This window comes from Pelophylax lessonae (assembly GCF_965119305.1).
Source record: "Pelophylax lessonae genome assembly, chromosome: 4".
Classification (NCBI taxonomy): Eukaryota; Metazoa; Chordata; class Amphibia; order Anura; family Ranidae; genus Pelophylax; species Pelophylax lessonae.
The window spans coordinates 43,446,217-43,459,107 of NC_138771.1; the positions used below are offsets into that span (position 1 = coordinate 43,446,217).

Below are 12,891 nucleotides of genomic sequence, written 5' to 3' on the forward strand. Positions count from 1 at the left end.
AACGATCCCCATTTTATTCCCTAGGGTCTCTGCTGAAGCTGCCTAGCAAAAAATACTGATTTAAACTTAAAAAAAAAAAAAAAAAAAAAAAAAAAGAAAATAGAAGAAAAAGTGCCTGGTCTTAAAGTGGTTAAAACTATATGCATGATTAATCTATTATTGTGCCTTACACTCTAAAATGTTTCAGGGGGTGGAGGTTGGAAAGCACAAAAGGGGGTGGAAATTTGGAAGGCACAAACTTAGAGAAGTGGAAGCTTTAGAAGTAGGGGAATTGTCTTTCAAAAATGAATATATACGTTTAACTATCAGAGCCTTCAATGTGCAGTTAAGACTAATGTAATTACCCTTCTAGGCAGTTATAAAGACCTCTGCAATCACTCTTTAGAAATAATGTGACTCCTTAATCTGCAGTGACTTTCCACTAATCAGTACAGTGGAAACCTACACAAAGCTGTTCATCATGCACACACAACACATCTGCCGCTCCTGTGACCTCTTATTTTGCCACTCAAGTTGCAGAAACATAAGATCGTCTCAAACCCCAGCAGGCTTTTCATAGCCATGACAATGGTCGCTCTGTATCTTGAAACGGAGATGTCGAATGCAGCAATCAGAGCCATGGACGCATCTGTGAGGAAGAGGAAAAAAAAAATATTTTAAAGCCTCAGAGTTTAATGTGTTCCAAGTGTGGTGAGCACATCTGCCCAACAAATACATGTTACGAAGAGAAATTCATTTCATGACCTGCCAGACCTTCTGGGGCAAAACCCATACGGTTACAAAAGCATATAATGTATGAAAAAGCCTGTTAAGACCCCAAAGCTGATACAAATTAAGTTAAGGAAGGCAATAAGTGGGGAAAACTGGAAACAGACTGAGCTTTGATTCATCATGTATACTGGAGTAACTCATACACATTACATTGGCATGCTGAGGGGTAACTGGCCGATGGGGCTCCATTTCTTAGTTCCTGTAGTATGAGTAGATGTGCATCATAAGTGCATAGGAGTTTACACAGTGCCTTTTTAAGGTTTGAAATATAAAAGCCTATACAGTTGTGCTCAAAAGTTTACATACCCTGGCAGTATTTATGATTTCTTGGCCATTTTTCAGAGAATATGAATAACACAAAAACTTTTCTTTCACTCATGGTTAGTGTTTGGCTGAAGCCATTTATTATCAAATCAACTGGCTTTACTCTTTTTAAATCATAATGACAACAGAAACTACCCAAATGACCCTGATCAAAAGTTTACATACCCCAGTTCCTAATACTGTATATCGCTACCCCTTTAACATCAATGACAGCTTAAAGTCTTTTGTGGTATTTGTGGATGAGGCTCTTTATCTTCTCAGGTGGTAAAGCTGCCCATTCTTCCTGGCAAAAAGCCTCCAGTTCCTGTAAATTCTGGGGCTGTCTTGCATGAACGGCATGTTTGAGATCTCCCCAGAGTGGCTCAATGATATTGAGGTCAGGAGACTGAGATGGGCACTCCAGAACCTTCACTTTATTCTGCTGTAGCCAATGACAGGTCTACTTGGCCTTGTGTTTAGGATCATTGTCATGTTGGAATGTCAAAGTACGTCCCATGCGCAGCTTCCAGGCTGATGAATGCAAATTTTCCTCCAGTATTTTTTGATAACATACTGCATTCATCTTGTTATAAATTCTGACCAAATTTCCTGTGCCTTTTTAGCTCACACATCCCCAAAACATAAGCGATCCACCTCCGTGCTTCACAGTAGGAATGGTGTACCTTTCATCATAGGCCTTGTTGACTCCTCTACAAATGTAGCATTTATGGTTGTGGCCAAAAAGCTAAATTTTGGTCTCATCACTCCAAATGACTTTGTGGCAGAAGGTTTGAGGCTTGTCTCTGTGCTGTTTGGCATATTGTAAGCGGGATACTTTGTGTCATTTGCGTAGTAATGGCTTTCTTCTGGCGACTCAACCATGCAGCCCATCTTTCTTCAAGTGCCTCCTTATTGTGCATCTTGAAACAGCCACACCACATGTTTTCAGAGAGTCCTGTATTTCACCTGAAGTTATTTGAGGGTTTTTTTTTTTTTGCATCCCCAACAATTTTCCTTGCAGTTGTGGCTGAAATTTTAGTTGGTCTACCTGACCGTGGTTTGGTTTCAGCAGAACCCCTCATTTTCCACTTCTTGATTAGAGTTTCAACACTGCTGATTGGCATTCTCATTTCCTTGAATATCTTGTTATATTCCTTTCCTGTTTTATACAGTTCAACTACCTTTTCCCGCAGATCCTTTGACAATCCTTTTGCTTGCCCCATGACTCAGAATCCAGAAACGTCAGTGCAGCACTGGATGGAAGATGCAAGGGTCTGTCAGGAGTCAAGAAACTCATTGACCTTTTATACACACACACTAATTACAAGCAAACAGATCACAGGGGAGGATGGTTACCTTCAATAGCCATTCAAACCCCATTTGTGTCAACTTGTGTGCATGTTATCAGGCCAAAACCACCAGGGTATGTAAACTTCTGATCAGGGTAATTTGGGTAGTTTCTGTTGTCATAATGATTTAAAAAGAGTAAACACAGTTGATTGATAATAAATTTCTTCAGCCAAACACATGAGTTTGTGTTTGGCCAAGAAATTATCAATTCTGCCAGGGTATGTAAACTTTATGAGCACAAATGTACTTCCTAGTAGCGCCAGCCATTGCTGGTAGTAATAAGTAGTTTGCCATCTTCTATCTAAAAAACATTGGTGGGGGGGGCTTTTTTCTTTTGTCTGAAAACACTGGAGCTGATGATGAGGGTACGGCAAAGGCAATTCACCCATAGCCCACTTTTAGGAAGATAAATGTACTGACCAAAAGCAAATAACGATCTGTAACATAGTTTTAAAATTGTTGCAATATATATAGTTCATCTGGAGTTTTTTTTTCCCATCAACACTGAAGTTTGCATAACTTCATCATTTCCGTTTCACTTTTTCAGGAGGGGCAGGAGGAAGTACAAGGGGTATATAATGTGAGCGACACCCTTCCTATGAAGGGATTCACATAGGTGTGAGATGAAAGCAATCTTTGAAAAGGAACCACAAAGGTTGATCTTACTGTTTTTCAACTTTTAACTTTTAAAAGACCAAGCTGTGCTGCAAGTTAGAGGGATTGACACATACAATGATAGGGTGTGCCTACACTGGTTGTCAAGCATTTGTGGTAGTGAGCCCTTGTAGATCACCAAATTTGGGGTTCCCCAGGATGCGGAGTCTAAGCCCCAGCCTTTTCCTCACTAGAGCCGACGATGGTGGGGATGGACTTTCAGCAAGCTGGAACCCAGGTACGCCCAGCCGAGGATGCATTGACCACTCGTGTGTGCAGAGTACAAACAGCAGGAGACAACAGGAAATTCAGGAGACAAGCAGAGATCAGGACGGATCAGTGAACGAATCCAGGATCAGTACATGGGTAGCCAGGCACAGAATCCACAAGTAGGCGGTGGACCAGGAAGTAATGGAAGGGAAGGAAATAAAAGCCCACTAAATAGCAGGCATTGCCCATAGGTGAGCACAGCCAAACCACACATGTGAAATGAATCAAGGTAGGAAAAGGGCTACAGCAAGGAAGTATACATAGGCAGCAAACTACAGCCTAACACTGGTCAATTTTTATTAATTTAGTTAAAATCAGGGGTCTTCTACTGGTGGCCCTCCAGCTGTTACAGAACTACACTTCCCATGAGGCATTACAAGGCTGACAGTTACAAGCATGACTCCAATAGGTAGAGGCATGATGGGACTTGTAGTTGTGAAACCGCTGGAGGGCAGCCAGTTTGAGACCCCTGAATTAAATCCATTATATGTAACGGTTTAAAAAAAATTAGCTGAAGTCCGGCTTTAATTTATTAGTCACTCAAAAAAAGTCTATCTAAATCTACTAGTCCATCTAACACTACCTTCTTCAGACAGAGCTGTTGTCCAAGAGTGTCTTCCATGGTTTCCTCCATACACAGAGGAGCCACCCTACAGAATAACGTGTTTTACTGGCTAAATCACCATGTGAAATAAAAGGAACAAAAAAAAAAAAAAAACAACAGAATACTAATGTAGTCATGACAACTAAAAATTTGTTAGCTGCAATAACGGAATTTTTGTAAAATCTTACCTGTAAAATTCCTTTCTCTGAGTCCTCCGACAGTCGCCGCCTCTAAGTCATCACTGTTGGGTATTGACTTCCGCTCCGTAGGAGTAGCTAGGCATATAGACTTAGTCAAAAAGACAAAAGGCATTAGCATATACACACCCATGGGGGCTGTCCCATCTGGTCAATACGCCCCCCTGCATGACCACTCCCAACTCAGTTTGGTAGCATAGCAGTAGGTAATAAGAACCCCAAAAGAGGGGCAGGGGCGGGGACTGTCGGAGGACTCAGAGAAAGGAATTTTAAGGGTAAGATTTTACAAAAATTCCATTTTCTCTTACGTCCTCCGACAGTCGCCGCCTCTAAGTCATCACTGTTGGGATGTCCCAAAGCAGTATAGACATGAGGGGTGGGAGACGCAACCGTAGAAAAGGCAACGCAGTACCCACATCAGAGAAAGGAATCTTACATGCACCGTAAGAGAACCAACTGGGCAACAGAAAAAAAACAATGCTCAACAGGAGCAACAGCCCAGGAAAGCAAATGCCAACAGCCAGGGACCCAGAAAAAAAAAAACACAAGGGTCCATCATGGCACTGCTGCACTGAGAACCTTGCGGCCAAAGGAGGCATCAGCTGATGCCAGAACGTCTACTTTGTAGAATTTGGAAAAGGTGTGCACCTACGACCAAGTCGCAGCCTTGCACACCTGGGCCACCGAGGCCCTATGCCAACAGGCCCAAGACGTACTCACAGATCTGGTAGAGTGCGCCTTAACAGGGAAGGGTGGAACCCGTTCCTTCATAGCGTAAGCCTGTTCAATGGTCTGTCTGATCCATTTGGCAATAGTCTCTACGGATGCAGCCATGCCCTTCCGGAGGTCCCTCAGGAAGGACAAAGAGGGAATCCGTTTTACAAAAAGATTCCGTGGACGACAGATAAACCCTGATTGCCCTGACCACATCCAAGGAGTGCAGAGCAACCTCCTTAGGATGCGTAGGCTTCGTACAAAGCGAAGGCAGAACAATATCCTCATTAATGTGGAACTCAGAAACCACCTTAGGAAGAAAGGAGGGCTGCGGACGCAAAACCACCTTATCCCGGTGAATCACCAAGTATGGAGAACGGCAAGATAACGCTGCCAGTTCCGACACTCTGCAAGCCGAAGTGATCGCCACCAAAAAGGCAACCTTCTTAGACAGCAGAGGTAACGATATCTCCCGGATGTTTTCAAAGGGAGCACGTTGTAACACGGACAGAACTAAGTTAAAGTCCCACGGAGGTAAGGGCTCCTTCCTGGGAGGAGCCAAATGTCGCACACCTTGAATGAAGGTGCGAACCAGAGAATGAGACGCCACAGGGCGTTGGAAAAGAATAGCCAGAGCAGACACCTGGCCCTTGATCGTGGCCAGCGTCAGACGCTGGTCCACTCCCGCCTGGAGAGAAGCCAACACTCTCGACACCAAGTACGAGCGAGGGGAGAACCCCCTGGACTCGCACCAGGCGAAGTAAGCCTTCCAGGTACGGTAATAGATCTTTCCAGAGGAGGACTTCCTAGCCTTGACAAGGGTAGGAATGACCTCAGAGGAGAGACCCCTGTCCCTCAGGACCTGGGTCTCAACAGCCAGTCCGTCAAAGCCAGAGACTGTAAAGCAGGATGGAAGATCGGACACTGAGACAGGAGATCTTCCCGCATGGGCAGCCGTCACGGAGGCGCCACTGCCAGGTGAACAACGTCTGCGTACCAGGACCGGCGTGGCCAGTCCGGAGCCACCAGAATCACCAGGTGCGGTTCCGAGGCTAGCCTGCGGAGGAACCTGGACAGCAACTGAATCGGAGGAAAAGCATACATCAGACGATACTAATGCCAAGGGGCCACCAACGCATCCGAGGCGACTGCCAGAGGATCACGTGTTCTTGCCACGAACCTTTCCACATTTTGGTTTAGTCGAGATGCGAACAGATCAACGTCCGGGGATCCCCACCTCGCACACAGCATTTGGAAGACCTCCGGGTGCAGGGACCATTCCCCCTGGTCCAGGGTCTGGCGGCTCAGATAGTCGGCCTGCCAATTCTCCACACCCGGAATGTGAACTGCTGAGATCGCCGGGATATGAGTCTCGGCCCACAATAGAATGTCGGTCACCTCCCGGGCCGCACGAGCACTCCTGGTGCCCCCTTGGTGGTTGATGTAAGCCACCGCGGTAGCATTGTCTGTCTGTACTCGGATAGGAAGGCCCTGAAGACGGTCCGACCACTGGAAGAGAGCTTTATCGCCCACAATTACAGCACATTTATCGGGAGGGAGGACTCCTCCTCCGACCAAGTGCCCTGGGCGGACAGGTTGCCCAGGACTCCCACCCTAGCCCGACAGGCTGGCATCTGTGGCAATCACAGTCCACACCAACGGACGGAAGGACTTGCCCTCCGCCACCGACGGGGACTGGAGCCACCACAGAAGAGCCAATCTGGTCCGACGACTCAAGGAGACACTCAGATCCAGGGACTGAGGCAGTCTGTCCCACCTGGCCAGGATCTCCGTCTGGAGAGCCCGCGTGTGAAACTGAGCAAAGGGTATCGCCTCGAAGGCCGAAACCATCAACCCCAGGCCCCGCATAAAGGCCCTGAGGGACAAGGATGGGTTGTCCCTGAGGGACCTGATCTCGTCCTGCAAAGTCCGGAGCTTGTCCTCCGGCAAGAACACCTTTGCCTGAGCAGAGTCCAGAATCATTCCCAGATAGGGAAAACGAACCGATGGAGACAACGCCGATTTTTGAACGTTGATGGTCTATCCGAACTCTTGGAGCGTCTGTACCGTGGTGGACAGATCGCGCACCAGGTCCTGGCTGGCACGTGCCCTCAGAAGGAGATCGTCCAGGTAACCCAAGACCGCAATGTCCTGTGCCCTCAGTAGGCCCAGAACCGGCGCCAGCACTTTGGTAAAAACCCTGGGTGCCGAAGCGAGACCGAAAGGTAAGGCCACAAACTGGTAGTGGTCCTCTGCGATAGCAAACCGAAGGTACCGTTGATGACCTTCGAAAATGGGGATGTGCAGATAGGCATCCTTCAGATCTATCGAAGCCAGGAATTCCCCTGGACTCAGAGAGGCCACCACCGAACGAAGAGACTCTATACGGAACTTCCGAACACGCAGGAAGCGATTCAGCGCTTTTAGGTCCAGAATAGGACACACTTTGCCCTCCTTTCTGGGCACAGTGAACAGATTTGAATAAAACCCCCGAAACCTGTCCCGATGAGGCACCGGGACAATCACCCCCTGAGCAAGAAGGTCCTGTACCGCCTGGTGCAGGTCCTGCAGACGCCCCGGAGGCAAGTGAAGATTTGAGGGAAAAAAATCTGTCCGCCGGCCTGGAAAGGCATTCGATCTTGTACCCCGATCGAATGATTTCCTGAACCCACCTGTCCCATATACAGAGCAGCAGAGGTTGGAGGAAACCGCGCAAACGTCCCCCCACCCCTGAAATGGGTGAGGGCGCCCCTTCAGGCAGAGGCGGACTGACCTGCCGATCCGGTATTGCCGGACTTCTGCTTACCCGCCCAGGGCTTCTTCTGGTTGCCCTGGGCCTTGCCCTTGGATTGGTTCCGAAAGGCACAAAAGGACCCCTGACCAGATTGAGACGCCAAACCCCGCTTGCCCCGAAAGGACTTGTTCTTCGGGTTCTGGGGCAGCATAGTGCTCTCGCCCCCCATGACGCCTTTCACCAGGGTATCCAACGCCTTGCCAAAAAGGCGAGAGCCAGCATAGGGAAAATCAGGAACAGTTTTCCGTGAGGACTGGTCGGCCGACCAGCTCTTCAGCCATTTCAGTCGCTGGTTAAGCACCGTGACACTGGAGAGGGGAGCCACCAAAGGGGCCTCATTTAAGGCCGCATCACACAAATACATGACTCCTTGGTGGATCTGATCCACCATTTCCAGCCGGGCAGGCGGAACGCCATCAGACACGAGATTGCTCCTAAGCATCTTAGTCCAATCAGCCACCGCCTGAGCCACCAAAACGGACGCGAAAACGGGCTTGAGCAACGAACCTGCCAACGTATAGGAATGGCGGGCTAGAGACTCCAACCGCCGGTCAGTGGGGTCCCGGAACACCAGAGTATCCTCGGAAGGAACCAAGGTAGCCTTGTTTAACACATTGGACTAGGTGGGACTTTAGAGGAGACCCAAGCTGGTGTTGCCTGTCGTCTCCATCCCTATAACAAGAAAAAAAGAGGTTGAAGGATTGTAAGAGGTGCATGAAAGTCAGCCAGCCCCCAGTCTGATGTACTTACCCTCCAGTCTGTCACCAACCAAATAAAACCTGTCTCTTGGTACAAAGAACAGGGGTTTAGTTGACACACATTTGCAAACGCATGTGAAAGCTGCAAAGCCACTTCACGGCACCCTGTTTAAATCTGCAGTCCTACACTCTTAATTTAATTTATTTTGTCCTCACACTGGAGGCACATGGCCGCTAATGGGTGGATGGGGGAACAGGTGAGAGGGAGACAGCCCAACCTCCCCATTCACGACTGGCTGTTGTCTCAAAGACTCAAATAATTAGGTTATAACCATGGTGCAAACTGGAAAAGACCAGCTGAAAAGCATTACACCTCCATCCCCTTGGTGTCTATATACTGCATCCACCAAGGGGATGGAGGTGTAATGCTTTTCAGCTGGTCTTTTCCAGTTTGCACCATGGTTATAACCTAATTATTTGAGTCTTTGAGACAACAGCCAGTCGTGAATGGGGATGGGTTGGGGGAGGTTGGGCTGTCTCCCTCTCACCTGTTCCCCCATCCACCCATTAGCGGCCATGTGCCTCCAGTGTGAGGACACTAAATTAAGAGTGTAGGACTGCAGATTTAAACAGGGTGCCGTGAAGTGGCTCTGCAGCTTTCACATGCGTTTGCAAATGTGTGTCAACTAAACCCCTGTTCTTTGTACCAAGAGACAGGTTTTATTTGGTTTGTGACAGACTGGAGGGTAAAGTACATCAGACTGGGGGCTGGCTGACTTTCATGCACCTCTTACAATCCTTCAACCTCTTTTTTTTTTTGCCTTGTTTAACACGGCCACAGTGTGATCCACCTGTGGAGGCACACACCATCGTGATTCCGTAGCCGGCGCAAAAGGATAAAGCAATTTGAACCGACTAGGTACCAGGAAGGACGTTTTAACGTGCGCCACATTTAATTAACAGTGTAATGAAACTCAGCGGGACAGGGAAAAACCTGCGCCGACTTGCGGGTCCTGTGCATCCCAAATGAGGACACAACACCCGGAGGACTGGGCTCATCCTCCAAATGTAAAGTTTCCTTAACAGACACAATGAGCTCATCCATGGTTGCCCATTCTTCAGGCGACCCCGGGGAGGCGGTATCAACCTCCTCCACCTCAGCCTCCCCCTCAGACCCTGGGGGGTCCAAGGATGAGCGGGACCCTGAAAAGGGCACACTCGCAGCAGCAGCCATATCACCATCTGAATCAGAGGAGATAGGTAATCTAGCCCTCTTTTTCGCAGCACGCTCAGCCATCAGCAGTTCCATATTAGACACCAAGGTCGCCACCACAGCAGCCAAATCGGGTCTCAGCGGGGCCACAGGAGAACTGGGAGCCCCCACCAGAGCTGAGGGGAATTTGCTATCCTGAGAATCCATTGCTCAAAGTTCACAGAAAAAACAGTGCAATAAAAAGTGTACTGCCCTTTTAAGATCGCTGCGGAATGCGCAGCCCACCGCTACAGCTACAGTGACAAAGACCCTCAAAAAGAGAAGAGAAAACTGAGCCAGAAGCGATAATACAGAGGAATATTGAGAGCGATAACCTGCAGAGCCTGCAGAGTGTTGCCACCGATGTCCTGCTGCAGAGGGGAAGGAAGTGCTGCTGAAGCAGGCTGAACTTAAAGACTTTCAGACTCAGGGAAAATGGCTGCCCCATAGGATTGCATTGGAGGCTTCACAAAAATGGCCGCCGAACATGCGGTCGGACCGATCTTTCTACACCCACAAAAATGGCGGCGGATGGCGCCAAAACAGCATGCAGTATCGCCCACAGAGGAGCTTACCATGCCTGCCCAAATCAAAGATGGCGGACCGCGCAAATTCACTCCGCTGCGGTCGCCACACAACGTCTGCACCCCCAACAAAGCACAGAAGTGACACACGGAAGGGGACCCCCACACATACAGAATCTGCACAAGTGATCCCTGCAGGGGTCGCAACAGGGAGTCACACAGGCACAGACATGGGGAACACAGCAACACAGACTGCCATCCCAGACAGAGGCCCCACACAGAAGTACTTACCTGTACCAGATGGCGTGGGGATGCCTCTATGAATGGAAAACCGCTGTCCTCATCTGACAGGGAGTGCCGTGAGCCAGGGACATGACACTGCAGCATCGCAGATGTGTCCTGTGAGGTAGCCACCTCACGGCTGCATCCCTGCTGCGAGCAGAGATGGGTCGTTCACAATGCCAGGGCGAACCATAGATGAACGCTCGATGGCGGGCTGGGGGTCCATCTGACCCTTCTGCCCTGGAGAACCAGGGCGGTCAGTCCGAATCCCAGCACCGCATGATCCATCTTCATCCGAAGAAACGACTAACAACTAGAAGCTGACAAAATAAACAGCTAATAAAATCAGAAAAAACTGACAGTTTTAAATAAAATCAAATAAAAGATTAGAAAGGCTGAGACAGTGACCCAGCACAGGGAAGCCTGACTACTCCTGACGCTAGGCAGATTAAAACAGAGTTGGCAGTGGTCATGCAGGGGGGTATTGACCAGATGGGACAGCCCCCATGGGTGTGTATATGCTAATGCCTTTTGTCTTTTTGACTAAGTCTATATGCCTAGCTACTCCTACGGAGCGGAAGTCAATACCCAACAGTGATGACTTAGAGGCGGCGGCGACTGTCGGAGGACGTAAGAGAAATATAACATTTCAGTTTTTGGATTTAGAGATGCTTTAACCCCTTGATGGTACTCAAGGTCAAAAGGTTTGTCCAGACTCGAATGGAGAAAGACAGGATGCATCCCTTTTTGGGATGGAATTTGCTTGCCTAACACCATGAGGAATACACCCTTCCAGGTGCAGTGATAGACTTGCAAGAAATCTGATTCCTAGATTTTAAAAGTGTAGGGGTAGCCATATCACACAGGTCCTGAGTAAGGATGATCGAACGGTTCGGGTCCACCATCGGTTCGGCCCGAACATTGGGTGTTCGAGGTTCGGCCGAATCTAGAACTTTTTGCCCAAAAAGTTCGGAATTCGGCAACCAGAACCGACCAAAATGCAATGCTTCAGGAAATGGGCTTTAAAAGCCCGTGATTGGACCAGAACCATTAGCAAAAGCCAATTGAGGGGGCAGGAGAATGCTAGGAATGTGATTGGAGTGACTAGGGGGTCCCTAGACCAATCAATAGTGAATACGCCCCCCAGTATATAAGATCGCCCCCGCCAAATTCCTAGCATTCTTGTACGGGACATGGAAGAGAGTGGAATGCTGTTCTGTTCTAATGTGTTACAAAGTGTCATTTAGCTATTTTTAGTGTGAGGAAAGGGATATCTAGTGTAGTTAGAGTGCTTCTTTACACTTAAGTTAGCTTCAAAAATTTAGTTTCTGTAGGGAAAGTGTTAAGTGTAAAGGGACCGTAGTGTAGTGTAGGGTTAACTGACAGTGACTGCTATGGAAGGGTGACAAAACCCTTCCATAGCAGGGTGACCGCTATAGAGAAACGATCATTTCTCTGAGTTGCTTCGGGACAGGAATATGGCTTCTCACCAGCCAAGCATTTTTCATGCTGCAGGGGCTGCCACTGCCAGTGCTTTTTTGAGGACATGTTTGATGTCAGACATGACATCTGAACATGTGTATAGGGGGTATATATACACATATATGTCTGTATATATACCCCTAGACATATATAGGTGTGATAGTAGCAGAAATATATGCTTGCGCTAATGAAATCATTTACAGTAATATATTTCTGCTACTATCACACCTATATATGGCTAGGTGTCTATATACATATAATTATTTGTGTATATATACCACTATACACAAGTTCAGATGTTTTGCCTGCCTCAAAAGAACCCCAAAAAATGCCAAAAAAACGCTAGCGTCAAAAAAAAAAAAAAAAATGCCCAGGTGTGTTTTTGCTGGCATTTTTTGGGGGTTTTTGGAGGCAGGCAAAACATCTGAACTTGTGCACAGTACCACTATACACAAGTTCAGATGTTTTTCCTGACTGCAAAGAACCCAAAAAAATGCCTTCTATTAAACCGGCAAGGTGTGAAAACCGAGAAGAGAAGCCAACCCCCTGAGCTGAAAGTGTTCTAATACAAACAATCCTTTTTTTTTATGGTTCTGGACATGCTACAGAGCTGAAACTTCACAGGTACACCTTTTAGACCCCCCAGATACGAAATCACACAAAAAAGTTCTTAAAAATTGTCATTTTTGATAAAAAAGCCAATTATTGAAAAAATTTAAAAAAAAAAGTTTTGATTTTTACTTTGGATTTCAGATTTGGGGGGTCTAAAAAGTGTACATGTGAAGTTTCAGCTCTGTAGCATGTCCAGAACCATAAAAAAAAGATTGTTTGTATTAGAACACTTTCAGCTCAGGGGGTTGGCTTCTCTTCTCGGTTTTCACACCTTGCCGGTTTAATAGCAGGCATTTTTTGGGGTTCTTTGCAGTCAGGAAAAACATCTGAACTTGTGTATAGTGGTACTGTGCACAAGTTCTGATGTTTTGCCTGCCTCCAAAA

At 47.5% G+C, this 12,891-nt stretch overlaps 1 protein-coding gene across 1 annotated transcript in view; it reads right to left on the reverse strand.

The window, feature by feature from the left end:
• Nucleotides 1-246: 246 nt before the first annotated feature.
• KLHL25 (kelch like family member 25) overlaps nt 247-12,891 on the reverse strand; it is a 112,662-nt gene continuing 100,017 nt past the window's right edge. The window contains exon 4 of the mRNA XM_082257036.1: nt 247-628. The gene's annotated coding sequence lies outside the window, so the exon portion shown is untranslated. The remainder of the gene's footprint in view (nt 629-12,891) is intronic.